The sequence below is a fragment of the Anas platyrhynchos genome, chromosome 5, assembly GCF_047663525.1.
Source record: "Anas platyrhynchos isolate ZD024472 breed Pekin duck chromosome 5, IASCAAS_PekinDuck_T2T, whole genome shotgun sequence".
NCBI classification, from domain to species: Eukaryota; Metazoa; Chordata; class Aves; order Anseriformes; family Anatidae; genus Anas; species Anas platyrhynchos.
The window spans coordinates 56,840,438-56,867,543 of NC_092591.1; the positions used below are offsets into that span (position 1 = coordinate 56,840,438).

Below are 27,106 nucleotides of genomic sequence, written 5' to 3' on the forward strand. Positions count from 1 at the left end.
TAGCTACCTACATAATCGCTACAGAAAGTACATTATGTGTCCAGTTGCCTTTAAGGGGGAAATGGCAATCATGTAACACCAATGTACATGTACACCAATGCGGAGAGAAAAAAAATAGCTAGAAATGGGTATCAGGACACAGCATGTGCTTAGGAAAATTGCAGAAGTATCTGACGTTCACAAAAAAAAAAATATGTCTGCCTTGGAAACCTGACAGGCACAATTAACCACAACTTTTATTTATGATTCGGGGCAGTGAAGAGAGTGCAAATTCAATTTTTAGGTTATTAAGACATTGCGTTGCCTCAGGACTACCATGTTGGTAGAATTTTATTGCTTTAATACCACTGAATTTAATTACTTTAAGTCCTTGACAGTTGCATTAGTATTTGCAATTTCAGCAGTACTTTGATTCATTGGCCTAGTCCAGAGTGAGTTTCATGGTCTGCCACACACGGTGATTGATTGCTGCTGTCCCTGTCAAAATTCAGTGGTTCATACATATTGAAGAACCTGGTACCTTTTCGGTCATGCACATGCTTACCATTTTTTCAGTCTTCACATGACAGAACAGATTTTTGCTTTGTTACCTATTACAAAGTATGCATTTTGATTATTCCCTCACCCACTGGTTGATTAACATGTAGACAGAGCCCAGCATTTTGGCAAGTGCCACCTAATCTCCACACCAATTACTTTTTCCACATAAAACTTGACTGCATGAGTTGTCTCAGAATTTTGCTAGTCACTCCTGGAAAATGTGGGAGCATATATGAGACATATAAGAAAGCCCTGTCTGTTATTCTGCTTTTTGGAAAATTTGTCTTTTTCATTCCCTCCTGGCCTCGTCTGTAGATGAAAATGTTATTTACATTTTCAAATGTTGACTGAGGAAGCAGAGTCAAACTGAAAAGTCAATAATGTGTCTAGATGATAATTAACATTAATACTCCAAAACAAATACTATTTTTTTTTCCTCTCCAGAGGAAGGTACTTGATCTTGCAGATGTTCCTTCTTAGTAAAACATAAAGTAGCTGTGAAAGGCCTCATACAGATAGGACAAACTTACCCTGTTGTGTGATGCATTAAGCATACATTGTACCGCACCACTTCACAGGAACCCCTTCACCATTACTTCTTAAGGACAGCAGACTTCTGTCTACTAAATTCATCTGTGACAGAAAAACAAAACCTTGTCTTTTTTGTGTTTTCTTTAGCGGTCTATACAAATCAAAAACTCCTTTCAAGCACTAACATGACAGAATTTACCACTTCCCATATGCAAGTGGTGATGGGGCAGTAATTAAGCTGGCACACCTACACGCACGTTTTCTGCGGTATGCAACTGAAATCGTCCAGGGAACGAAATTGTGCTGATCAGCAAATTTCAGCTGAAACATAAACTGTTTAACTTCAGCTTAGATGGGACAGGCAGGTTTTTAAGAAAACTGCTATCAGGTTGCGTTATTCTGTGCAGTCATAGAGTTAAGACTGTGCTAGCAACATATGCCTGCCTTTCAAGAGCTTTGCTTAGTGTCCTTTTAAAGTACCGTACAAGAAAAAGTGATGGGCAAACAGATGGCAACATTAGAAACGTCTCATTTCACTTTATAAAAAGTTACTCGAACCCTTAAAGATTTGAGCGTACTTTAAAAAAGAACGAGCGTTGAACTAAAACTACCCAAAATAGACTTGGCAGAACAACCTTTTGAAACAAGAAAATAAACATGCTGAGGCTCCCTCGGCTTTCATCACTGGCAGCAACGTGTGCCCTCAGCCTGTGGGAAGGGTGGTCAAAAGAAGAATCTCTGCCTCTGCAGCATGCTCTTCTTCTCACTTCAGCTTGGCAAGGCTTTCTGAGTAGGAAAGGGGTGAAAGCTGCAAATTCACTGTGTGTCCTGCACAAATACAGGCGTGAGTTAACAGTGAATTCCAGGGATCAGCTTTTATTGAATTTAGACTGTGCTGTAAGGGAGTAGGCCATAGTTTCCCCCTAAAATGTAATAAAAATGTCTACAAAGCCTTTAATAAAGAGACTAAAGAGACTTAAGGAAAACTTTCCAGATCCCAATTACCACAATAAATATATAAGCATACCTGCAAAATAATCATGGCAAAATATTTTTATGACATATTAGACAAACACTGGTAATATGTAATGCTTAAAATGTTTTATAAAACAGAGTAGATATCTATGTCGTTGAAGCTTAATGCATTTTTTCTACGATATGTATAAAGATTTTCTTCTTTACAGAAGAAAAGAACTGAGGAGGAACCTCAGCTCACTAGAGTTATGTGAAATCTTACATTGTACATCTTCATCAGGAAATACAAAGTTTGCTATTTCACATCTTTTGAGAATAGCTATCCTGAGCAGATGAACTGTTATGATCAGCAAAGGGTCACAGTACAGAATAAGCATCTGTGCAGTTCAGGACCTTGTAAGCATCCAAACTGGAATTTAATTTCACCTTTTGGCTCTTTTCCCTGCATTGTGGTAATTTCTCTGCTGTCTCAGGCTACATCTGAGGCCTTTGGTGACTCTGGTGCTCTTTGACTAGTTCTTCTGCCACGCACCATTTCTCTGGGTACCTCTAGATGAACCATCTCCGAACGAACTTCTCTGGGATGGGAAAAGTCTCCAGAAAATACTGGTTTGACTCCTAAGACCAGAAAGTGTGCTGTTACATCCTGTGTACTAGACACGGAGTACAGCTCTGCGTAACTCATTAAATGTGTCCCATTGACCTAAGTGGGAGTTGGACTAAACCCCAGCAGATCGTTCAAGTTCCTTAAGGTGGTTCTCGCTCTCCTTTTGTGCAAATGAGACAATTTGAATACGATTAAGATATCTATTTGGGACTGAAGAGCAGATGGATTTGGCTGTGTGCTATGTAATAAATTTCTGGCTTTGTAAAGAGATTTTTTTTGTGAAATGCTTTTTACCAAAAAAATATTTATAAGTACCATTTCTCAAAGGTCTGATTGTAGAAAAATGGATACAAATTGCTAACATAACATTGAAGTGAAATTACTGTCAAACTATTTATGCTTGCAAAAACGCGTCCACCATTTCGGATCTCCAGCAGATTGTCTAGCTCCACATAATGAAGTCCTTTTGCACAGAAAATAATGCAAGTCTCAAAGATGTTGACTGTGTTTTTAGTAATACCACTGAAACGTAATGAGCTCCAATAAGTGTTCTAACACATCACTGCACTTTTAAAGCTCAGAGATAAGCATTTAATGTGTAAATGTGTAACTTCCCTTTAAAACATTCAGATGTTAAAACATTATCTTTCTGTAGACTTGCATAGGGCCAGAGGACTTGTTGATGAAGCTCTATGTAGTCTTCCTTTCTCCAAGGGTCTGGCTCATTGGTATCTATCGCTGCAGGAGCGACATAAACAGGGTTTATGTTCCTGTACCAATAGGACTGGATCACTCCAACCAGGTATCAGATAGGTATGCTGCCTCTTTGCATGGACAGTGTGCTATATACCATTAGTATATTATCTGCATATCAATAAAGAATTTCAGAATTACTTTCTGTATTTTCAAGAACATATATTGATTATGTCCTAAAATGGAGTCTTTAGCCAGTCTTTCCTCTCCCCATCAAAAGTGCCAACCTGTACTACAGTACTATAGGTAGATTAATTTTGTTTTGGTAAAGTATCTATTTTATCATCTTTATGAAGCCAGTGAATTTGACTAATGTTAACTAGACTACATTAGTAGTATCTAACTGTTATAAGCCTGAACAGAAGTAATATGATCACCTCCCATATTCTTTGATCATGTTATTCTGTTTTCTAATCTTGCAAATATTCTCAAGAGGAATTACTCACATGCATAAAATAACCTCATATTCTTTAATGTTTTCATGCTTGGGCCCCAGCTTACAATATAATTTATATTAAAATTGTTTCTGGGTGTAAAAGCCTGCTAATTATTCCAGATTCTGCGTTTAGTAATGCATTTTGAATGGGGAAATATGTCTTATTTGTCCAATTTTATCTTTTCCTGTTTCCTCCTGATCTGCTTTGAAGTTACACATATGGGGAGAGCATTATGCACATGGGGAAATATTTGGTAATTTGGTGATAAAAGTGCTCTTCATGCTCAAGGAATAAAGGATTACAACTGATTTGACATTTTATTTTTTATGGTTTTGGTTAAACAGCGGAAGAAGTGATTCAATTCGTAATATGATTTGTGAAGCTGTACTTTAGTAGTAAGTACAGAATGAAATTTGAAACATTCATTTTTTTTTTTTTGCATGTGTACATTGTAGTAACAGGGGAGTTTAGTTTTCTTAAAGTGTACTTCCTTGTGTTTTACATTTCAGCTGAAGGACTGAAATTAAATTTGTGTAGGAAGCCAATAAAAGGGGTTTATGAATACATTCAACTGCTACTTCTTTTCAGCCTAAGACAAAGTGAATTTCCATGACAGCTTGTAAATTCATGGAATTTAGAACTTCACTTAAAACCAAAAACACATGAATGACGAAGGAACCTAGAGTACAGCTGCAGGAGACTTAGGCACTTCTGAAACATTTTAATGTTTTTCTGCACCTTTGAACTGAAATACTTTATCCGGAGTGGCATGTTAGTGTTTACAGACTGGGATTGTGTTCCCTAAGTCCTGTTTGTTCTGTGGTTTCAGTGATGCTTGCCCCACAGGTTTTAGCCTTGCAATTCAGTGAAAATATTTCTGTATGAAATTGGCCTTCTGAGGAGCACCCACATAAAAAGTATCAGCAATAACAAGCTGAAAGTCAAATTCTAATACCAGAAACTGAGAGATGAGTTCCTCTAATAGCAAGAAAACTACATTCCTTCAACCTTTGTAAAAACAAACCACAATAACAAACAAAGAAAAAAAACACTTAACTCCGGTGTCTCTTGCTCTGTCAAACATTAAAATCAATGATTTGTAACAGATGGAAACAAAGACTGCTTGGATGATTAGGGGAAGGAAAAGCCTAACTTAACAAGGAGCAGGGAAAAGAGCACTACTTTCTTTGAGTGTATACCGGGGGGTCAAGGGAGGGAAATCTTACTGTGACAACAAATACATGCAAATTAGCCAGTACTAAAGTTAAGAATTAGGAACAATTTCTCTGTCCTTACTGAAATCTGATTCTGAATAAGCTTTGAAGTTGAAACAGGAGAGGGGAAAAACCAACCAACCAAGAAACAAAAAAAAACAACAAAACCAAACCAAAACAAACAAAAAACACACAGAAACAGGCCTTTACAAGAAAAATCAGCTCACTTATGAGAAGGGTTAAGACATGGTTCCTGAAATAGCAAGAGATTGCATTTCCTGATCCACGTGCAAGACTACTACACCTTTGGAGACAGCTGCATCATGCATCATTTTTGTCTCTACAACTTTTGTGCTACACTTCGTGTAGCACAGTGTGACAGGTGGGCTCTCAAAAGCAGCAAACCCATTGCCACTGTCACTACCAAGTGGTAATGCTTCCCTTGCTCTCTGCAGAGCAGAAAGCATCAGTAATGGTAATCACACGCTTTCTTTCCTTCTTCATCATAACCTCAGTTCTGGCAAATCAAATTTGATTTACCACACTATCCATTTTTCTCTAGGATGAATTATTTTGTGCCTGTATTTCTGCAGCTGCTAGAAGTGATCTGGGAGAAAAACCTTTCCCATGGTAAGGCAGGCGTGCTTGCAGCTCAGTGCAAGCACTTCCCGTAGCCCTGTTGTACTTCTGAAAGAAAGCGTGCTGCAGGCTCTCTTTGGCATCTTCCTCTCCTGACAAAAAGCCTCAGAGCTAATACTTCCAAGGCTCATAAACATCAGCCTCACTTTCAGTCATAGTTTCCCTTTCTCCTTGCAGGACAAGAGATAAAATAGTTAGTTGTTCACCTCAGAAAATCTAAGTCTATCTTCTGCCTTGGAGATTTTGGCTTTCCATTGGATACACTTTCTTTTTAAGTTACATAAGTCTCCAACAGATAGGACCTCAAGACTTGGTACCTGCATTTTAATTCTACTTTTTGTGACTTCAGAGCTTCTCGTCTGTCCTGCCTTGTCAACATTCAGTTCCATTATTTTCAAACAACTTTCCAGCACTTTCTGTGGGAAGCTGCTCTAGAAGCTTTCCAACACCAAGCCTTACCTTTATCCACAAGCAGTTGAGCTTTACCACATGAGCCATGGCAGAGCAGGAGTGGGTACGCCCAGCAAGGCAAAGGCCTCTACAAGGGAACAGACACAAGGCCATTTAGTCTTATTCTCTTCATCAAATAGGAAGGAATTTACATGTACTTGTACATTTACCTAATCCTAGCTACAACACTCTACAGGGTACAATGCAACTGTCTCTGTCAAATTATATAACTACTTAGTTTGAGAATAATTATCTATACAGTCTCATCAATACGATATAAATACCCTTACAAAAATAGTCTTTCATGTCTCTTCTTTTTAAAACGACCTTGAAATACAAGAGTCCATTGAAATTAATACTATTTTTTATTCTTCAGAAAGACCTATGTGAACTGACATTTCAAACTTGTCATGTTGTCTGGTTTTGGCTTACACGGTTAGAAAGTGAACTTTATGAAAACATCTAGAAATTCCTTGCATACCAAGTAAATATACTAAAAAAGTAAGGAAGCAAATTATAGTAAAGTGGTTTTTTTAAGAACACAAAGGAAAATAAACATGATGAAAATGAAAAAAACAGCAAGCAGATGAGCAGACCTGGAATCTTGAATAGATATGGGATCCAAAGATAATCCCCTCTCTATAATTGTTTTGGCAAACACACAGGATGAATTTACATAGAGAAACCCTGATGAGATCCAGGCTTTATCCCCTTTACTCAGGTGTTGTGACGACAAATACGGGGGACTGGTGTCGCAGTAAAATAAAATAGGGAAAATAAAAAGCTCTCTCTTAACTATGCAGGGAGGGCTACGAGTAACTTTCATCTCATTCCTGTGCTCCTATAATTTATGGTAGTTCAAAAGGAGTACAGCCAGCTCCTGTCCTCTGGAGTGCAAACACACCGCCTCTCCTCCGCGCCCTGCCATTTCTGTTTAGTGAGAAATAAATAGGGATTTTGCAATGAGCCACACAAGAAAACTAGGAAAGAATATTAAACTTGAAGGAGGGCCAGCTAAGGTTGTCCAACTGCTGCTTCTTTCCTCCGCAGCTGAGAGAACTGCATCATTACAGCTAACGCATGCTATTAAAGAACAGCATCAATTTTAGAACACAAGTTTTTTTCACTTTTTTTTTTTTTTTGTCTCTTTTTTGTTTTTTAACATGAAAACATCCAACAGCATCTCTCTAAACTCACTCAGTTTGCCTTGTTTTGTAATACAACCTGTTCACTGAGATTGACCTGGTTAATGACGAATGAACCAGCAGCAATCATAAACATCATATTTGTCCATTGAACTTTCCTTTGTTTTTCAGGTGGGAATCTCACAAAGGCAAAAGGCTGCTTTCTACTTATGCTATGTCTTAGAAAACGCTCAGGGACTTGAGTGGAGAGGATGCGAAAAGTCCTATTTTTCTGCAGGTTACTTGCTGTGCCCAGAGACCTCTCTCTAAAGCTTATCTCCTGAGAAGAAGGGAACTCCTCAGAAAGTTTAATTAAGAATATTTCAATTATATTCATTAGCAGCATGCTTAAATATCTCCTGCTACAGAGACTCTAGATTAAAAAAAAAAAAAAGTGAGTTAGCTGGAATAAAAAGAGGAAAAATAATATTAAGCATAACCATAGTGGCGAGATTTATTGTTTTGTCTCATTGTGAGAATTGACTCTTTTTAAAGTCAAGACATACTTCAAACATTAAATCTCACCATACATTAACACATACAGAATGCTCTAACACGTAGTGAAACATCCCATTTTCTGAAGGTGTAATAATCCTCAAAATCATCATCCTAAACAGATGGCTGTAAAATATTCCATGATGTCTTTCAGGTGAAAGAGTATTCTTACGCATTAACAACATGTTTTTTATGGGGTGGGTGATGCATGAAGCAGAGCAAGATGAGTCCATCAGTGGCTGGATGCACCAACCCTCTGCTTTGCACAAAGGCAGGACAGAGCCCAAAATACTCAGTGATGTACTTCACTTGTTTCTTTGATTTCATTCTTAAGACAATCAAGGGCAATTCCCTCCTGCTGAGAGAGCTGTGAGGAACACTTTCCTGGAGCACAAAGCCTGAGCAGCTCCTCCTCAGTGATAACACATGCTGGAGCCTAGCTGCGCCAGCTGCTTGTGGCTCAGCTTCTCCCCTTTGTGCAAGCATCTTGAAAAACAACAAGGAATGATGCTTTTTGTCCTCTAGCAAGCTCACCTCCTGGTCTTTTTCTTGTAGTTTTTTTCTCCTGACCTCACCATTAAGTCTGCTCAATTAGAAGTTTCCCCTTCAAATCGGGATTGTTTTTTGCTGCGATGGTGGAAATGCCATGCCAGAGGCACATGCACCTGTACATGAATTGCTGTGGAGGAGAACCACAAGAAGCCCTAGCCCAAGCTATCAACCTCAAGTCCAGCAGCATTGTGCAGATTTCTATAGCCATGCTTTTATTACAGGTTACGTAAGATGTTTCAAATGCCAAAAGAGAGATTACAGGTTTTTTTGGTGGTTAAGTGTGAAGGATTTTCTAGAATGGGAAAAACCAGACAAACCAGAACCTGTATCTGTCACTCCAGTGAGATCCTGGTGCATTTAGAAGCAAATGCACAGAAGCAGGCTTCAAAAAATAAATAAATAAAGGAACTTAATTAAGAACAACAAAAAAGAAACACAAAGCTTGGCAGTTGATTTTGTTTGCAGCTAAGTGAAACCAAGACATCTAAATTTTTTAATGGCAAGCCAGAATGAAACAGAGATACACCAGGATACCCAGGAGTTGTGTGGCTAGGGAAGTCCCCAGGAGACTTATGCTCAAGTCTCTGCACAGGTGGTGCAAAGCAGGGAAGGAATCTATGGTGTCTGAGGGCAGCATCCTACTCAGCCTCAGAGTTTATTCTAAGGCTCTTCTACTGTCTTTTCTGTAGTTTTCCCTGTCCCTTAAAATGCTTGCGTCTGTTTCAGTGCAGAGTGAAACCAACTGTGAGAATTGCAGGTTTCTGCCTTCATTTTTCAACAAAAATAACTGGAATAGAGTAATTTGCAGTCTCTGGCTCAATGAATATTGATGCATCTATGCAAAATTAAACAGCTCCATTCAAAGAAAAAAGTAACTATAACATTATTACATAAATCATATGAATATCTATAGCCCCCAACCAGTTCTAGTTCCAAATTAGGATCCTAAATGACCTAGTTCCAGGTGAATAACGTAACCAGGATGTTGCCTGGTCTGGAATGGCTCGATCATTTCCCCTCTTTCTCATACCTCATTTTGACTAGAAATTCTCACTTGAGCCCAGCAGCCTAGCAGTAAACACATTTCTGAGGTGTCTACTCAACGTTTGTTCAATAAAGCATTATTTTTTTCTCATTTACATGCAAAGGTTAATCTACCATTTCTGTTGAGACCCAAGAATCATGCCTAACAAAATGTTCTCCAAACTATTTCTCTTTAAAAGGAAAAATAAAGTCAGTAAGCTAAAGCAGACAAGCTCAGTGTGAAGGTGCAAAAGCAGAAGAGCTAGACAGAGGTAGAGAAAGAAATCAACAATTCTACTCTGTGTTCCCAGTAACTGTTAACATTTCTTTAAAGACCATGCTTTCCTAAATCCCTGTCAGCCAGGTGCCTGGAATTGAACTACTCACGTGACAGAGGATGGGACCCCACATGTACGATCCCAGGGAGCACTAAAACCATCTCTAACTTACTTCCAGGAGCTTTCTGTGTATTTTTCTAAATAAGACTGACAGTTCACACATCTGACCCTCTCACAAGTCAGTTTCTCACAATATGCTTTTTTCTCTGTCATAATATACTTCCCTTCCCCCACTCTCCACCCTCTCCAAGTCTCTCCTACCTGGCTTTGGTGCTAACCACAGCCTTATTTTTGATTCTAGTATCTGTAACACTAGGCTATTCCAAAACCACAGGTAAGAAAGATTAGCTAAAACTCTGACTATTTGTGTCCCCAGGAATAGGAAGTCTGAAAGCATCAAATCAACTCTCAAGTAATTCTGACTGCTATAATTTTGGTTTTATGCAACAGCTTTATAGGAAATTCTCTAAACACAAATGAATTGCCACCTGCCTTCCACTTTTAGTGTTTTCTGCTAAGGACATCTGAGGAAATCCTCTGTCCATGCCTGAATACAGCACTATTTTGGAAGGGAATATGGAAAAAAAAAATGTATCTGAAAGTATACAAGAGACTGCATTTAAACACCTGAGCTGAAATTCAGCAATGTAGTATCTGTTGCTAGTCTTAAAAGAAAACAAAAAAAAGTTCAACATTGATGGGAATCGGAAGGATAATTAACGTTTACTTAATAAAAGACATATCCTTATTTAAGACAGTACAGGAAAAATAAACTGGGTTTGTTGGAATAGCCAGCTACGTTTCTATCTCTGTTTTAAGAAAAACTTTCACAGTCTTGTCTCGTTACTCTTGTTTTCTAGGTGAGTAACCAGACTGCTGAGGTGCATTTACCCATTGCCAGTGTGAGCAGCTCATCTTTCTTGCCTCTGACCAGGGCCAGAGTGTCCCTGTGGGCACCAGCACGCGTGCCCGTGTGTTTTGGCTGAAGGCTCCCCTGCCACAGCGTGTCCCTGCCTCCGCATGGTTACCTAACACGGCATCCCCAGAAACTTGGTCATCATCGCTTGTCTTGCCCTGCATGGCTTAGTATCGAGTGACTAAGCACCGCTCTCTGCCACCCACTGGCATATTTTTTGCGTTATATACCACATTGCAAAACCTCCACTAGCTTCATCTCTTTCAGTGAGGTGAGGAACGAGCCCGCCCCACATCATTACCCAGCACATGCTCGATCTTATCAGGGAACAGCCTGAGGAAACGCTCAGTGAACCAAGACCATGGGGGGACCATGGTTAGGAGAGGCTGCCGTGTGAGCAGCAAGGCATGGGGCAAGCAGCAGAACCTCCTGGAGCTTCTCCAGGGCCTGGTGGCCAAGCTGCTGGTGCTCCATGGGGCAAGGGGAGGCAGGCACTGCTCCCTCACACCGTGCTGCCCCTCAGGGCCCAGGCACAGCTTTAGCAGTGGTTCAGGCCGAGCAGGCATCCATCTTGTGCTGGCAGGCAGGCAGGGTGCTCTGATTGATGGCTCTCTGGGGCTCGTCTGTACTAACTCTGAGGTTAAAATAAGCAGATCGAGTTGCCTAAAAGGAGAGAGTGTAAACACTCATTGGAGGTTTCTAGGGCGGTTAAGTGTTTCTAGTTGGAAAGTCGTCTCTGTTTTTCCTGTTACGTCCCGCCATCAGTCAGAAGCTTTACCCGTGTTTTGTGCCAGGCACAGCCTTACAGTTTGTCCTTCACGGAGAACGTCGGTGCAGCAGCACCATAAGTGCCACATCACCAGGCGGCTGACAAAGCAGCAAACCACCTCAAGAGCAGGAGGATCACCCCCAAGGACCAGCCCGCAGGCAGCCACCCACCTTTGGCATGGGCCTGGCCAGCACCATTGCAGTCACTGCACCAGCAGGGCACAGCGCATCGGGGAACACACCACATGGGTGGGCTCCGTCCTCTGTGTGCAGGCTTATGGTAAGCACTGTGACCCCAAAATGTCTGCTTGGGGTCAGCTGGCCTGGGGCAACGCTGAGGGGGCTGTGTAGGTGGCAATGGTACAGGGCTTACCCCATCAAACTTCTTTGTGGATGTGGGCCTACTGCCAACAAACCAGACAACAGGGAAAAGCATCTATTTCTCATGTGATGAAAGTCGCTGTATTAAGTGAATTATTTGCTATTAAAATATCTGAACAGCTCCCATTCTCAAAGTGCTCTGGCCATCTCTGGTCAGAGGTTGAACTCAGATTCCTCATAGACAGACTCAAGAGAACTACTAGAATAACAACAGTAGCAGCTAAACAGCAGATTTTGTGTACTAAAAAAATCCCAAATGTAATCATATTCTGAGGAGGCAACTTCAGATTATGCTCATGGGTGTAAGAAGTTTTTACATCATCTTTTGAGAAGATCACCATAGCTGAAACTGGTTGTCCTGTGCCATTGGAAAAAATGGCACTTGAAATGTCAAGCAGAAATTTTTTTTTTTTTCTTTTCTGAAACAAAGATACAGCAGTTTGCCAATTGTATACAAATTTGGAAGCGTTTTTATAACTGCAGACACTTTTTATAAAGATTTGACCAGCCAGAAGAACAAAATCCAGAGCTGAGTTCAATATACCAGGCTGATTAAAGGTAACAAGAGCAAGCGATATAAGCTGAGTACAAATGAAGTTAGACTAAAAACGAAGAAAAAAAGGTTTCTAACCCCAAAATAACAAAGTTGTGAAAAAGATTCTTAACAGGAATGGGGATGAAGAATGGGAGCAGAAGATCCTTTTTATTTTAAGATGACCAGAACGGTCTGCACATTAAGATTGTTTCTCACCACTGGTGACTGCTACACAAAACAGGTGCTGCTTCTAGTCTTCTAGTTTTACATCCGTTGTCTCCATTTAACAAAGAATAAGAAGTGATTTTTTTTTATTGTTATTATTATTATTATTTTAAATCTTAGCCATGAGGTCAGTGTTGCTGCTATCAGCTTACTCTCTTAGCATGGACAAGATGTTCTTCTTATGTATGCACTTCTGGTCTCAAATAGCTATGGCAGAAATGGGGAAAAAAGACAAAATATGGCAACAAGCATGATCACACATAGAAAAACAAACAATGTGATAGGCTAAGACTCTACCTTCTGGAGATGGGATAGTTGAGGAGGTAAGCCAGAGGTCCCAGATGATGGAAGCAGGAACCAGAGCAGGGTCAAGTGTTTGCCACGCGTCTTCCACTGCAAGCACTGGAGGAATGCAAAGGATCCAGAAACAAAAAACACACTAACATATGGTCCTCCACAGAAAGCCCCTGGCACTGCCTGCCCAAGGACACTACCAGTATCAGCATCTGTGGGCCAACAGGAGGTTCAGCCAGCACCAGCTCAAGTAGTTCCCTAATCTGAAAAAGCCATCGTCAGGGAAGCTGTTAGGGAAAGTACAATATTTACATGCTGTTCTTATTTCTCCATAGCCTGCTCATGCTGCTGCTTTAAAAAGGCTATTGGGCTGCAGGGACCTTCAGCCTGGCTGCTCTGATTTTTTCCTTCCAATTTTGTTTATAAGACTGTGGGGGATGATTCAAAAGCAGCTTCTGAAAGGAAGAAAGATGGCTGGAGAAAGCATGGCTAGATTTGTTTTCCTTGGAGAGCAGCCATATGTAAATAATATAATTAGTTCTGGAAATGAGGAGCGTGACTTAGCTGTGCTCCCAACCACCTTCTCCTCAGTTCAGTCTTTGACACCTTTCCAGGGAAATAGCCTGAAGTCATGGGAAATTTTCTGATTCTCCACCTTCTGCAGAGAATCACCGACAGCAGTCTGTTTTGTCTAACTGCACTTCAGGTCCTCTTGCAACAGTCTAATCTGCAATGAACTTTTTTTTTTTTTTTCCTCCCCTTTTTGGCACAGAATGAGAACAGATCTGTTAACATTCAGAAGTGGTCTTAAGGCTTTTATGTTTTCAGCCTGGATTAGAACACCTCAGAGAAACACCACGTAAGAACTAAGCTCTTGCCAATAATTGCACGCTCTAGGCTAGATGTAGACCACTGCAATACAGTAAATGTGATGGCAGACAATATAAGACAGAGAGGATCTGGATGTTTTCTCCTCCTCATACCTCCCCACGAATTCATAATTAAAAAAGACTGCATCATACTGCAAAAAGAAACACTGTATCATCTGCCTTAGTTTGTTACCCCAAACTTATTAAAAGTTCATAAAAATCTAGCACAAGGAATGTATCACAGGATATACAGTATTTCCAGTTTGATCATTTTTTACTCAACATAAAGGGAAAGCTGTTAGCCAATATAGAAAATTAATGCTATAAATAATTCCAGTGATGTCTTAGTAAGAACAGGAACATTTTAATTGCCTTCTGGCAGTTTTGGATTACACTTCACGCTGCACCACATCTGTGCTCCACAGATGTCTAAGTGCAGAGCTTTCTTCCAGTGGCTAACAGTCGTGGAACAGTTGGTGGGGGTGTGTGTGTGTGCGTGTGTAAAATCCAGGGCACGCTTATAACAGCCTGGTGCTACAGGGGTGTAATATTGGTCACGTTAAATAACAATCTATATTTTTGGGAACGTAACATGGCAGTAGTCAGAGCATCTTTTCAACAACCCATTTGTAAAGACCAAAACCTACTTCTGTCACCTATTCTCACACTGTGTCTGCTGCTACATTGACATCTCTGAATAATCCACTACAAGCAGCATCCTTCTTACTGGATGAGCGGAGGGACGGCAATGGGCGTACTCTTCTTCATTCTGCCCTTCTCTAGCAGATCTCTGTGGTGCAGCGGTTATAACCCAGTAGGGATTTGGCTCAAAGGTTAGCCCTATTCTTGCATTGTTTCACATGATTTTGAAGAGTCTCTGTTTTTGAAAAGGCAGTTGAGCAAATAAAATGTATAAAGCTATTGAGAAGCTGGAAGGCAAGTAGGACTGGCAAGATTAGTGCTGAGGATTTAAGTCATTGTTTGAATAGTTTTTGATGTTGTATTCAGCTGTATAACTCTCTATCCTTGTTTTGAAATAAATTAAAACATTTGTAGAATTATCCATCTTACCAACACTTCTCTATCGACATGGCTCTCTGCTATAGCCATTATGATTTTCCCCTGGGAGGAGCTAGCTTGATAGCTTGCTAGTTTGAGTTAAATGACTTAAATGATAAGTGGCATTTTGTTCTCATTACACTAAGAAAAGTCAATCAATATAAAGCACATCAATGCATTAATGTAAAAGCAGAAACCAAAGAAAACTGATATTAAATGGAAATTTAGAATCCATTATATTGAACACTACAACTCAATTTCCTGAACTAGAGTTGACAAACCACCAGTAAATGTCCAGTAGGGAATAGTTCTGCCCTGATTATACTGACTAGATGATTGAATAGGTCTTTTCCTTCTCTAATACCTATGAACATACGAAAATCAATGGCAGCCCACTTAGTGAAAGTACCTTCCCTCCTCTGCTTCAGACGCATGGTTCAAGCTCCCTTTGCGAAACAACACCAAAAGATCTGGTGCACCTCACTTGTTGGGGTGCACCCCGTACAGGAGCTCTGGCCACCTCCTTTCTCACAGTGGGGCTTGATCAAAGCAGGAGAGGGAGTGCCACTAGCAAACTTGTCCCACAGGAAAGCTTCTCCTCCATTTGGGTGCCTCGACAACATGGCTGAGGACTATGCCAGAGAGACTTGCTATGTGAACCGATCCAGCTTGGTTTTCTGCCAGTCACACTGTCCTGCAGGCTGCAAAAAGCTCGCACCTGAGGAGTAGATGTGGACACCTCTGTATTTCCAAGATTTGTTTGCAATTCTCATCTCTGAGCTGTCATTTCATTTAATTTCCAGTAGATGCTACTCTACTCTAGATGCTAGCCATAGCCAGTAATCACTCCTTCCCTGAATGCCAGACCTTTACAGCAATGCTTCTCTGAGCATTTTCAGAATACAGGAAAACAGTCTTTCACCATCAAAATTTGATCAATGGTATGAAAATGATTAATTAGCAAGAGAAAAGGAAGGAGCAGGGGTAGGAGTCAGATCCTGTGATATTCCTGCTTAATGAAGCCCATGCTGAAAGGCTAATAAGACAGGACTGGATTCAATAATTTAAACACATTTTGGTAAACAAATGCAAGAATACGTGAAATCACATTATGCATCAGCAGTGCTGGTAAAAAGCAAGGATGCGTATGTGAGAAGCAATGAGACCTTGTTCAATAGTGAAATAAGGGAAAATGGAATAAAACATCCTTTGAGAGGAGTCTTTATGAATATAGTATACACACAAATTTGGCCACAAATGGTTTCGTGTTCCTGTTTACAATACTTAACATTATTTGCACAGCTTCTTTTTGACTGATTTTGACATATTTCTCTGCTTTTCTCAAGAAGAGCATGTGGCAGAATCCTTTCCATCACAGAAAGGGATATAGGTGCCTTTGTGAAGTCTTTTGAGGTGAAAAATATAATTTAGCTTAAAAAAAAAAAATTAAAAAAATTGTTTCTAAGCTTTTTTAAGCCACGCGTTCATTAGTGCCCTGTGCCTAGGGCACCAAGGCCTGCCATCCATTACGAAGCACAGAAAATCTCCTCATCCAAGCTGGGCCAAGGTAAATTCCTTACCAGAATTTGCGTTCATGTTACTTGTCACTGTGCATTTTGCATGCTTGTGCTGGAAGCACTCGGATGATAAAGCCTGGCAGCAGGTGTCCCACATACAGCCAGTCCAGGGCACTGCTCCCTGTGACAAGAGTGAGGGCATTGAATTTACATGAGATCCTTGCACCAATATCAAACCCCCGGTGGGACAGAGACCACCAGCACCCACACGCAGACATCCCCATTCAAAGCTCTCGCCCTCCACAAGGCATGAATGCTGAGAGATGCTGGGGGGTCCCTGCTGCCCAGGGGCTTGTCCCAAAAGCCAGTACCCTCAGGCACGATGGCCATGCTCCGAGCAGCACGTCCCCTCCCGAGCCCCAGCTGGGAGCCAATGCTCCTGCCGCACGTCAGCTGAGAGGCTTTCAGGAAGAGGGACAGACGCACGCCGACTGATAAAGCAACAGAAATTCCGTGAAATTAGCAAAAAGGAAAAAAGAGAATGAGGATGTGTAGCTTCAGACTATAATTAGCCAAGTCTACTGTGAATATTAATGAATAACGCTGAGCAGCAGAGTTTTGCCAACACTGAGTATTTCTATAGCGACTCGTCTACAGAAGTCTTTGCCACTTTTTTTTTTTCTCCCACTGATACTTTCAGTAAATTTTAAAATAAGTGGCAGCATTAAGTTAATCTTTTATTTAGCTAATAGGAACAGGTTGCATTAGAGCTTTCCTGGAATAAATGTAAGTGTACTTTAAACTGAACACATAATGGCAAATCCACATTCAGCTGGGAACTGCACTAAATACAGCTTTGTCAAATCTTGAGCTTTTATTGCAAGTGTCACATTATCTGACCTTTTTCTTAAACCTCTAGTTACCAGAACCGTGTTATTATGTGAAAATCTCAGCTTTTACTGGGGGAATAAAGGTTTCCAGCTCCGATGGCTACAGAGAAAATGGCAATTCCAGAGGCTCCTGCAGAAAATGAGAGGTACCTAAGCATTAACTGCTAGAGAAAAGATAGAGGAGCTTCAGCTCTGTGCTTTAGGCACCCATAACTATGGACATTACAGGTGGTGTGGCTGTGTGGGAAGACACACTGCCACGTGCCGAGGGGGCAAATGATCCAGTCGCCCCCTTTTCCTGAGCAGCCAGCCCATGTGGCCCCTGCCCCAAGCTGGAGGAGGGTGTTCACATGCATCACCACGAACCTGGGCTTCAGCCCCGCTCAGTAATGCAGGTGAAGTCTCCGGAAGGCATTCAATTCTACTGAGCTGGGATTAATTTAACTGCAGCAGTGTTATTTGTGCACCCAATAACCTTTTAACCCCAACATCTCAGGCAAGGCTGTCACCTTGCTATGATAAGTTGGCTTCCTTCCTCGCCCTCATCAGCTCTGTTCATCTCCACCACGCTGAGCTGCGGGCCTCCCCCGCCTGATTCCCCAGACGCTTTGTTTCTCGTTTGAACTTTAGCTGCTTGAAGGATAATGTCACAAGCAATCACTGCAGTGGCAAGCCTGGCAAACAGGATGCTGTTGCTTTGCATAAAAGATCATCTTTATTGAACGCGTTGCGTGGGAACCTTAATTCAGCATCAGGAGAGATGACTACAAGAGCCTCCTAGACTGCAAAGCGAGTACACATCAGGCACCGCTCGCAGTCGAGAGCTACAACACACATCCCTCCATGGTGCAGAGGTTTCTCCATGGAGCACAGCCTCCACGGCACCATGCCCGCCACTATGCACCGGGCCTCCTGCTCTCCCCGGCTTTGCAGCCAGCATCGCCAGACTGCCTGCCCCCAGCTGGGACTTGAGACATCCCTGAAGTGGGAGCAGATCCTGCAAGCCTCAAAAGGTTAAGGTTGCTTCAGCCTCCCTGGCTGGGCTACCCACATTGCTTTCACCTCCTGCCAACCACAGCACTGAGTGCCTCTGTCACCCAAAAGCAAGCACTTCCCTTGTAAATGCTACACTTCCTCGTTGCAGCACTGGGAAGGCAGATGCAAGAACTCTCATTTGTTTTAAACGAGAGTTGACATGCCAAATGAAGAGAACATGGCCAGCCCTGCCAGTACCTTACAGCAAGACTTGGGCAAGTCTCTTGAACACTCCTTGCCAAGCTCGCCTGACCATAAAACACCCTCATACCCAGCAGCGGTGTTCTACAGACAACTGTAATTGAGGAGCACAGAGGACGACCTGCTCCAACAGGGAAGAGCATGATTACTTATTGATGCTCTCTTCCACATCTTGTGTTTTCCACAGCCCATCATTCAGCTGGGAAAGACCCAGGATGCTGCAGTTGTGAGCTCTTCCCCTCCGCACAGACGGTAACCTAGGTGATATGCAAACATCTGCTCCACCAGGAAAGGGCTTTCCTCCTGCCTCGCTCATCCCTGCCCAGGCACAAACCGTGGCGGTAATTAGGAAGGGCCAGAAACACTACTCAAAAGCTGAAAGCAAAATATGAGAGACTGCAGCAGTTCCCACACAACCGCATAGCTAAATAAGAAAAGATTAGTAGAGAAAAGTAATCTCTTAAAAGGCCAACTAATCCATTAGGAAAAGCAAACACGCACTTATTATTTTCTCCATTTTCCTGAAAATGTTGTTAGTGCTGAAGCGATGCTCTGCCATGTTCTGCAGTGTTTGTGCAAGACGTTAACTCTCAGGTGATAAATGAGAAACTGAGACAGACTTTTCCAGAAAAATAGAAGCGATCAGCCCTATGCCTCAGGTACGCTATAATTAAGCCATCCATTACAGCACGCACCATCTAAAACCCACAGGGATGGTTTTTTGCCTTACAGGTGGATGCGGCATAAATAACGTCCCTTGTACAATGCCTCCACCATTGGTTTTAATTGATTGCTGCATCGATTGTGTGCACACATATGGTGGGGGGGGGGGTCTCCAAAAGGATTTTCATAACTGGTCATAGCACTCAGAAAAGCAACGTGTGCTCATGGTTTATGAGGATTTTCCCTGTGTGGCTCTCTGTTATCCCAATGCCTCTCGCCCCCAAGCAGCCAGTGGCTGAGCCAGCTGCCTTCTGATGCTGAAAGCTGGGGGAAACGGGTGGTGATACGCACCTGGGCACAGCCTGGGGAGGGCTTACACAGCAGCTCCACAGCCAGGCTGGAGGAAACCACCAGACAGGTAGCCAGCACGTCGGGAATCCCAGATTTGGGCTTTTGAGTAACAGATTGCTGAGCGCCCAAAGAACCAGAAATGTCAATTCTTTTATAGCAGCTGCATTTTTTTTTCTTTTTTAGCTCCAGTTTCTATAGATATCTCAGACTTTGAGGAGCGGTGCGAAGCGAGCGCCGTTGCACAACCGCGCATTAGGGACGGCATTTCAGCGTGGGGGCGTGGGTGGGGACGGCAGCTCGCACGCACAGCCCGGGAGCCCCAAAGGATGTCGTAACAGCTACGCGGGGAAAACATCTGCTCCTCACTGCGGTGCCTCCATTTCAGGCACCGGCAGCATGCAAGCACGAACAAGCCCCGAGTGGAGGCCACTCACATCTAAACCCCCACATCGGGCTCACGGCCACGGTGTCTGACTGCTCCGGGGCCTCCTGCGTGGCCTCCCCCTGACCCGATTCAGACCACTTCCCCTAGGAAGTAGGCCCCAATATCTGCAGGAAGGGAAGGCACAAAGCACCGGGCCCTGACCAAGGGGTCCCATCCAAGCACCAGAGCACAAGACCGCATTTGCAGGATGTGCCAAGCCCCACGCAGAGGAGGACCAAGGGGCCTCACTGTGAGATGCTGCAGCATTTGCTTGTCAGGCCAGAAACAACGTCTGGAGCCCATATTTTCCTTCACTTCAAGCTTCAATTGCGCTTGAGGAGTCTACAGTCTTTGACAGAGTTTTATTTTTTGCAGGGGGTGGGGTGGGGTGTATTTTGAACAGCCTTTAAATACCCTGCGGGTAGGAGTACTTCCAGTTTTGGCATGATGCGTGCATTCTGATAAATGAAATCAACCTACAAAGTGGACCTTTGCATTGACGACCAATACAGCGTGTGTCTGTGCTGGTGACTCACGCAGCCTGTCATATTTTTTGTTTTGTTATTTAATGTATAGTTATATTTACACCACAAAAATATTTATATCGTGGATATTTTAACATCAACGAACAAATACTTGGAAATACGCATTTACGGAAAGGATATTTTTGCGCTTTGTGATGCTGAAATCTTTATAAATTAATTTTTCAAAACATTTTGAGGCATATGTTGCTCACCTCAGAAGAGAGAAAACTATAGGGCAGAAGCACTGCTGAGATTTTTGCATGCTTTTCTCTGAGCATGCTAGAGATATCAATGCAATTAGTTAATAATGCAACCCTGGGCACGCCATCCTTGTCCAAACAGCATCGTGAGCTGACCAAGTCCTGCCACAGCCGGGTACAGGAGCACCTGCCCTGTTGCTGCTGGGGAAGGTCTGAGGCATCTCAGCACAGGCAGCAGCAGTCAGTACCAGGGGAGAGAAATTTCTCTAAAACCAAACCAGCCAAGTCCTGTGACACTGCCTGACCCGAGAGGGGTCCCTGGGCCGCATCCTCCTCCCCATACGCTCCTTTTGCCTGGAGCAAGCCTACGAGGTGTGAATCCACAGACAGCACTGGGCCACAAGGGCTGGCCAGCAGGGAGCAGGAGGTTTTTTGTCTGCAGTTCACTGTTGTGCTTTAAACAGCAGGCCCTGCGATTCACGGGGTGCCTCCTGCAGCTGATCCGGGCTGTGGCAGGAAGGCTGCCACCTCATAACACAGCTGCTTGGCAGAGCCGGCAGCCCTCTGCCCGGGCAGCCAGCACCATGCCATCAGTGGCCTGCTCCCCACAGGGACACCAAGCCACCAGCGCTGTGACGCTTCGTGTCCCGCTCTACCAGCACACAACAGAGGCTTTCAGAGCACTGCAGGCCCCTGAGGCAGACCTGGATGGGAGTCACAGCACTGAGTGGGGCCGCCAGGGGCCTGCGCTGCCTGGTGCCAGGTTAAAAGCCCTGGCTGGATCAGGCGCCTTCGCTTCAAAGCCGAGCGGGGACTGCCGGCCAGCCACACAGCTGCAGCACATCTGCCTGGGCGCGGGGCTGGGCCGCCAGCAGCCTGCTGCAGACAGCAACCAGCAGCACCCACAGCAAAACAAAAGAGACAAAATTAATGGGAAAGCAGAGCCAGGGAGCTTGAGCGTGCCCGAGGCCAGGCACCAAGTCTGTGGCAAAACCAAGGCACCACTGATTTCTCATCCCCACGCGATTCACAAGGCGAGCGGCATTTCCAGTGCGTTTATGTAAATCCAAAACAGACCGCCGGCCTGGCTTTAATTTTCCAGAAAGCCGACCTCGCACAGCTTGGGAGTGCAGAGGCCAACCCAGAAGGCATAAGCGATGCACGTGGCTGCTCCCCAGCCCCATGGAGAGCTGAATCGCCCTGCCAGTGCCAGAGCCCCAGCATGGCAGCAGCCTCCCGGGCCAGGCAAGGTCCTAAGCCTGTACTGGAGGCATGAGCACCACTGAGTGGCTTGGGCCCTGGTGCCAGCACCGCCAGCCACCACGGATCTTTCTCACTGTGCTCTGAAAACACAGAAACACGTCTTTAAGAAGCCCACACCAAAGGAGACCACTGCTCCACCCTGGCCTCCGGCAGCAGCCAGAGCTCTTCCAGCCTCCACCAGTCGCATCTCAGGGACTTCCCAGTCAGAAACCAGCACTGTGCCCAAGGGCTCCTGCTAAGGTCATTCCCTGTTCCTTCTTCATGCCTCCCACTTTCATAGAGTAGCACAGGTTGGAAGGGACACACAAGGATCATCAAGTCCAATTTGGCAGACACAGTCCTCTTCAGAGGCAGGATTATTCTCTGTGATCAACATAAATTGTTTTATTTAAAGGAGAAGAAAATTAAGACTCATGGAAATATTCAGAGATATCCAGGCATGCAGCTTTGTTCAGAAATGCTCAAACATCAGTGCGTAGGTGGTCATGTCGGGAGTCTTGCACCAAACTGTAAATTATACAGTAGCATAATTTAATGTGCTGCAGATATTGCCATGCGTAATACCTGACACATACTTTATATGGGATGTTGCACCAGTTCTTAGAAACTGCAGCTATCTGCTGTGTTATGAAGCACGTAACTGAGAGTACTGCGGTCCTCAAGGGGAATTTATGACGTGGCTGTTGCTGAGGTAATGCACTGCAGACCCCTAAAGTCATCTCGAGCTACAGGAACGCTTTATTTTAGCATCTCCTCTCACAAACTTCCTGCCTTGAAAGTTCAAGCAAGGCTTTAGGTTGTCAGCCCATGCACTGTATTATTTTCAGTGACAGGCAGAGCTAATTAGCTTGTATAGTGATTGTGTGCACTACTCTACCCTCATTATTTCTAGCCTTGCCATGCAGGCAACAATTACGACGCCGTAAGGACACGCAGAGCTATGCCTGGAATCTGTTGAACTCGGCAGAGGTGCATGCCGGAGCCACACTGCACCTCCATGAAGGGTTTACAAAGAGGTCTCGCGTGCTTGCCTTCCTTTCCTCTGCCCCAGCAGCTCCTTCCCAGCCAGCCCAGGGGGAGCAGCCCCTGTAGATCCCACAGGAGTCAGCACCCAGCTGCTGTCAGGACCTCAGTGCACCCGGCCATGTCATGGCTGGCAGCTCAGCAGGGAGCTAAAGGCCACAAATGTTCAGGAGAGCACGCGATGCAGCGTTTTCTCCCAGTAGCCTCTTCTGGGTGTTTGCCCTAGTTCCCCATGGAAAACAAAGCAGGGTGTAGTTTCACACCGCCAGGTATCGCTTTCCACATTTCATTAGACAGCTAGGTGACAGCAAGGCTTCTGAAGATATGAACCTAGCACGTTCCTCTGGAGGTGCTAGGAGAAGCCTATGGGTTGTCAGAATCCTAACATTGGGTCCCCTAGACCTTATCATGTCTGGCAGTCAGTTAGCACAAACTTGTTTTACACACGCTTCATTTCTATCCAAGCCCTATGCAGCCAGGAGAGGAGAGCCTCCTGTACCGTCTCCTACAGCAGAGTCCCCTCTGTCTCCAAAGCCGTGCCCTCTGCTGCTGGGGCAGCTCCCTGATGGGCACAGCAGCTGCCAGCACAGCTGGGTGAATACATCTGGGCTTACGGCCCTGAGATGCAAAGCGAGCATTGCACACCAGCACAGCAAGGAGTGGATGTGTAAAAGAAAAACCGCAAGGTGATATGGCTGTTGGGAACAGTCATACTGAGGCTGCTTACGACTCTCTTCTGCACCTCTAAGGATTATAAGAATGGTCAAGGTCATCTAACCCACATCAGCTTTAAGACTGATATTGGTTTGAAGTGAGAGAAGTGTCCTAGAGATGGGGAGGTGGAAGGCGATGTGATGTTAGAAGAAGCAAGCAGAAGCCACCAGTGCCCTAGGGTGTTGCTGCACCCAAGCACTAGCAGGGACCTTCTGCCAGCAGCCACATCTGCATCTACACCAGGATGTCTACATCCAGGTAGCTGGATCCAGCCTTCTGGAGCAGCTGCTCCTACAGGAGCAAAAGGATATTAGTTTGGGAGGTGATGAAGTATTTTTTTTCTTGCTTCATTTTAAGAAATAATAATAATAAAAAGCTGCAGTTTCAGCAGGAACAGGAGTTGTTTGTGTGCTGTTGGTTCCAGTAAAAGATGCCCATGCTTCTTGTAGCCAAGCAGGAGTAAGCACACACTTTTTGTTGCTTGCTCCCACTCCAGCAGAGAATTGGCCGACACAGGTGCAGCTGTGCAGTCTCTTAGGGAAAGAGGAGGCAGTGGCAGCAGCACTTCGGAGGTTGCTGTCCTGCATCACATCATCTGTGCTTCACTTTTGCTAAGGCCCACGAGAATCTCTCTCTTTATGTTTCTCAACGCTCTCTCATATGTCCCTGCATTCAATTTCTCAGCTGTACCGGTTTGGACATGATTACGTGTATTCAAGTGAGAACAGAAAGCAGAACTGGAAGTGGCATAGCCTCACTGGGCTATTTCCTGAATTCAAATGACAAAGTTGGCAGCACTAACTATTTCTGTAACACAAACATGACTGTATAGACTTTACATTGTCTTTAAATAACAGATTCCCAAGACTGGAGTCCAAATATAGTGAAGCTTCCATTAAGGAACGCGCCGGGGTTAGAGCAAAAATGAGTTTCCCAGCAGAGTGGTCTTTAGTTAAAGGTCAGAAAAAATTATAATTGGAAACCTTATTAGGGTAATTTAAGATACTTGGTGTAGATGCCAGTTGAAGGAATATTTAGTGCAGTAAGTACCTAAGCACTTATCCAGAGTCTGAGTCCTTTAAAAGGTTGTTACAACCAATGTAACGCAGTAGGAGAAGATAGCCTAGCTTACGTATGTGAACTCCAGCTTTAACTTTTAAATTCCAGTACTTTATAGTCTTAAGCTAGACCAGACCTTTTTTTTTTTTTTTTTTTTTTTAATTAAAGTTTTAAATAAACGTGGGAGGGGGTTGGTACAAGGCAGGGAGTGGTCCAGCAGGGAAGCACCTGCTGCATGGTGCCATGAGGTGCTGCTTCCAAAGCTGTCCCGGCAGCAGCGCCCACTGCCTTCCCCCTCACACCCCTCATCCAAGGGGCTGCTCCTGCCGCATGGATCCAACCCTGCTTGAGCTTCTGTATGAAGGGCATTTATTGCAAGCCAGCACCACCAAGCCCAGTGGGCTGTGTGGAAGGTGAGCACTGCCTGCAGCTCCCAGCAGCAGAGGAGCCCTTGCTGTCCTCCTGGGCAGGGAACAGGGATCTGCAGCAGCAGAGGGGCTGGTTCCTACCTGTGGGCATTCAGAAATCTACTGAAAACATCCCTTCCACTGCAACAGGCACCTGACTAGAGCATATGGCATACAACCGTGCAACTCACATCCCTGGAGATTGCCTGTGCAGAGGGTTTTGTGACTGGACATCAGTACCTGCTCTCTCTGCACCCTGGATACCAAATCCTCAGCAAGCTGAAGTCACAGAGAGCCAACACTATAGCAGCAGCCCTGCCAACAGGGAACCAGCAGCACCAACAGCTAGCTTGCTTATATAGGTATTTGTGGTTTTGGTACAGACCCCTGAAAGAACAGATCAGGTCACAGACAAGCTTCAGCAACTCACCCTACGGACAGCAAAGGAAAAACCAGCAGCTGTGTGTAGTTGCTTTCAACAGAACATTGGCGTAACAAGCAGCAGCTTACCTCTGGGTGCTTTCTGCCTCCATGTAACAGGATGAGATTTAAAAGACTTGATTTCCAGAAGCATCTCAATTTCCACAGCTGAATCCCAGTCTTTCTTTTGTTGCCTGGAAAAGTTGGACCTGTTCGTGAGATCTCCAGGCATTTCTCTCCCAGAGATGTAAAAACAAAACAAATAAAAAACCCCACCAACCAAATGAAAAAGCCCTTTCAATTCAACTCCGGTGGTTTATAACAATACCACAGTCTTTAGCTACCCTAAATGGTAGCAAGCCTTTTGTAAAAAACAAACACAAAAAGCAGTTGAGAAAATCTTTTCCTCTCCCACTGCAGAACTTTCCCAACTTTAAAATTGCTTCCCAAGGTGTAGCCTTGCAGCTGTTTATATTTACTCCAAACAAGCACATTCATTCCCTTTTCATTTTAATTGCCCTGCCAGAAGGTATCTTCTGAATGAGATCTTAATTAGGAGAAGTAGCCTGTGGAAGCAGAGTATTGGATCCACCTGGGACAAATTGAGATAAATGTCCTCACCTTCTCATTGCACTTTAATGGTGCCTTGATATTCTGTTCAAAAATCTTCTTTTACTGTTTGCCATTGCTCTCTGGCTGAGCAATTTAAAAGCCTAGCTTTTGCTCCAAGTGATGACAGCTATGGAAACACCTCTTCCTTTCCCCTCCCAGACTGTGCATGGGTACAAAGCGAAGATTCAGTAGAGCCTATGCATGGACTGTCAGCTCCTGCGTCTTCCCCTATACCTCAAAGAAGGATTTTAGGGTGCCCCTTTTCTTCCCTGGGTACCTGTGCCAAATGCTTAACAGCAAAATAAGCCAAAACAGCCTCCACCACCTCTCTCTGTCGCCGTCTTGGGAAGAGGGCCGGGGACTGGTGGGTGTTTGCCAGGGAGCCCATGGCAGAGGCAGCGAGCTGCTGGGGGGGCAGCTGCCGCAGCAAGGAGCCAACGTGCCGTGCTGGGAGCACAGCCCCCTTGCTCCCTCCAGCAGCACCCTGCGCGCCTCTCACTGCTGCTGGGGGCTTTCTTTGAGACAGCAATAGCCCAAGCGATGTGCACGCGTGTGCATTTAATATAAACGAGAATCTGCAAACGCACCATTTACTAGGTTCTTGCGGAGGCATTGCTGGCACTGCTCTCTTGGGAAATTCACGGCAACAGCATTTCCAAAGGGAGTTTGGGTTTGTGCTCTTTTTTTTTTTTTCCGCTTAAGTTCTATGAAAGTCTTCTATTCATCATGAAGATTTATTGATTGTTCTCGGAGTTTGGGATAATTAAATATGCAAAGGCTTGACAGCTATCGTAGAGCATATTCTTTTAGCAATGCTAACAATACATTAAATCCAAGGAATTCCACTCTTATTACACTGTGGAGGACATAACTAAGTTCAGCGTACTGGATATAAATATCCATGACGCCACTTAAATATCAAGTACATGCCTAGACTACAGCTATGGAAGTTGTGTTTCACTTCCTCGTTAGCTATTAATGTTAATGACCCCCCAACTCCCTTCCATTGTGCTCATTA

General features: G+C 43.9%; 1 long non-coding RNA gene across 7 annotated transcripts; it reads right to left on the minus strand.

Moving 5' to 3' along the window:
- On the minus strand, nt 1-26,411 carry LOC106017847 (uncharacterized). Of its 7 annotated transcripts, none has more exons than XR_001191553.5 (6): nt 25,757-26,411; nt 25,567-25,670; nt 16,366-16,483; nt 12,861-12,965; nt 6,156-6,234; nt 1-1,173 (listed from the first exon to the last, which is right to left on the minus strand). It is a non-coding gene; the product is annotated as an uncharacterized lncRNA (long non-coding RNA). The 7 variants fall into 7 exon arrangements; XR_002403288.4 differs by lacking the exon at nt 1-1,173 and adding an exon at nt 1,594-3,517 and having other exon boundaries at nt 25,757-26,408; XR_001191552.5 differs by lacking the exon at nt 1-1,173 and adding an exon at nt 1,594-2,664 and having other exon boundaries at nt 25,757-26,407.
- Nucleotides 26,412-27,106: the final 695 nt, after the last annotated feature.